This window comes from Trichechus manatus, unplaced genomic scaffold, assembly GCF_000243295.1.
Source record: "Trichechus manatus latirostris isolate Lorelei unplaced genomic scaffold, TriManLat1.0 scaffold00009, whole genome shotgun sequence".
In the NCBI taxonomy this organism is placed as follows: domain Eukaryota; kingdom Metazoa; phylum Chordata; class Mammalia; order Sirenia; family Trichechidae; genus Trichechus; species Trichechus manatus.
The window spans coordinates 5,623,770-5,626,511 of record NW_004443945.1 but is presented as its reverse complement, the minus strand read 5'-3'; positions in this window follow the sequence as shown (position 1 = coordinate 5,626,511).

Genomic DNA, 2,742 nt, shown 5'->3' with positions numbered 1-2,742 from the left:
TAAATGAGGTAGTCTACGTGGGTAAACATTAAAGCAGGGAGTTGTTAGGAGGCTACTACAGTGCTCTTGCGGATGGTTGATGGTGGCTTTGCTAGGGAGGGTAGTAATAAGGAATGAGGGAAGCTGATGTGTGCAGGGTGTGCTCCAGAGAAAGATTCAGGGGAACTTGCCGATGGCTTGCATGTGGGGGTCGGTCGCTGCCTGCCAAACCTCAGCTGCTCTGGCACTGTCACCTTTCTGGCCTGTACAGCACTGTTTGTATAATTATTTTCACCTGTATGGTCTTTTCTCTTATTATTTTATAAAACAATAAAAATTGGAAAAAAGGAAAAAAAAAAAGTCATATGTGAAGAAACGTGTCTGATGACCCTGAGGGTGTGTGTTGGGAGAGGCAGCCTGTTTTCAAATTACGCATTGCCAAAATCCTCCTGGTGTTCGTAACCAGGAATAGAGTTAAAACAGGTTGATCCCAATATTTGTTGCTAGTGGATATATTGAAATAAATATAGTTCAGTTGCAACAACAGAAGGAGACTGACCAAAACCTTCAGTTGGACAGAGTAAAGGTATTTAAGTGGGTCACTGCCCGGGACTTGGAAATGGTGGATTTGTAATAAGTGTATGTGGCCATTCAGTAATACTGCCACCAAGGACTCTGCTAGTAACAAATTTAGATTAATCCAAAAATCAGTTTTAAGTGTAGCAGAAAGGAAGGGAGGAGAACAGCATTTAAGGAACAAAGAACTGTCTTCTTTACTTTAGCCCTACCAATCTGGCCAGGGACTGGGTTTCATACCTCCTTTTATAGATGAGGAAACTGGAGGCAAAAAAGCTGACCTCCTCAGCCAGTTTCCAATTACCAGGAACCCCCTAAGCCCGGGTCATTCTAACTCCAAAACCTTAGCTCTGTCTGCTACAACAATTCACAGCCCAGAAGCCACTAAGATGAACAATGGCCAAAGAAGTTAAGACAAGGACACATCACAACTAGGTTACAGAATGCATAAGCACTATAAAAAGGCGCAAATGTTTGGGGGGGTCAGATGAGGGCAAAAGCACATGGAGCAGAGGGTGGATGGATCATGGCAGTCTTCCAAGAGGAGGTGACATTTGAGAGTCGTTGAAGGATGCACTGTGTTCAAACAGGCAGAGTAAAGAGAGGCAGTAGTAAGAAGAAAGGCCTAAACCCTGGAGGGGAGAGGAATGGAAGGTAAGCTTTTTCGGTTTGGAATTCACAGAGCAAAGCTTCATAATGAAATTAACCTGTAACCCACTGCCATCCAGTTGATTTAGACTCATGAGACCCGCTGTGTTACAGAGTAGAACTGAGCTCCATAGAGTTTTCTTGGCTGTAATATGTACACAAGTAGATGGCCAGGCCTTTCTCCACAGCGCCACTGGGTGGGTTTGAACCACCAACCCTTAGGTTAGTAGGTGAGGGTAAACCGTTTGTGCCACCCAGGGACCGTAATCAATCTTTCCCACACCTGTAAGGCAGGGCGGGGTCCATCACATGAAGCCGGATGACCTCATGTCTGCAAGGAAGGCCATCACATTGCAAACCCAGGACAGACTCACCTGGCCAGAAAGCTGGGTATGTGTCCCCAGCTGGTAGAGAGGCAGCAGGGCCCTCTGGACTCCATGAAGCCCAGACACTCACACTTTTCTTCTTCCTCCCTGACTGGCTGACTGACTGCAATTCATTTCATTGTTCCTTTCCCTCAGATTGTGGAAGGAAGGGCTTTGTTTCCTGTTCAAGGATCTCCACCAGCCGCAAGGCAGGTAGAATAAACTGGGGGAGGGGGAAGCAGGACCCCCCAGTCCAGCCTTCTGAGAATCTTTTTAGCGAACTGAAAAAGGAAGAGAAAAACTGATTCACCTCAGGTTCTGTGTCTACCCTGCCCCGGTGCAGAAGAAAAGCTGGGTCCTGCTTCAACAGCTGTGGGCGATCTCTGTCAGCTCCTGGGGGTGAAGGATACTGCTGTCACCAGGCCCAGGAAGATGGTTCTCTGCGCAGGCCCCTCCCATCTGCTCATGAGGGCTAAGCCCCTGTTTAGTTTTCCAGTACATTTGATTTTATTTTATCCTTAGCATCCACTAAAAGAGGTGAAGATTTAATCCCATTTTACAACTGAAGCCAATTGAGGCTCAGAGAGCAAAGACACTTGTCCTGGTGAAGTGGTAAAGCTGGGACATTAACTCATTAGACCATAGAAGGGAAGGGGGTGCTTGTTTAAGTTCTTTAAAGTCTCCTGGCGATCCCCTTTTTCCACATCCTGGGACACGTCCCCACGCTTCCTCTGGAAATAAAGGTTTTGGTGGCGAAGTTGGCGCAGCCCTCTTCCTTGGCCGCATTGGGACCGAGGACGCCCCAGGGTAGGTAGGGAAGGCAGAATCATCCCCTGAGACGAGCGCCAGAGAACTTCAGAGCGTTTTGCCCTTCCCCAGAGGAGGCAAACACGGACACGTCTGTGTCTTTTACCAACAAGTGCTTTCAAGCCCGGTGGGGGCAGACACCTCCGCGCCGGCGGCCGGCGAGGTCTCCACTGTCTGCGGGGGCAATGGCCTAGCATCAGCTGCATTAATTTAATGCTCATTGGGCCGCCTGAGCAGGAGGCGCCTTCCCGGGCGGCGCATCAGCGCCTGGGGCCTTGGGCGACTCGGCGGCCCGAGACGAGGAGAGGGGGAGGGGAGAGAGGAAAGGCGCGGAAGGAGGGCGCCCCCCGGGGCGCAGGGGCGGGCG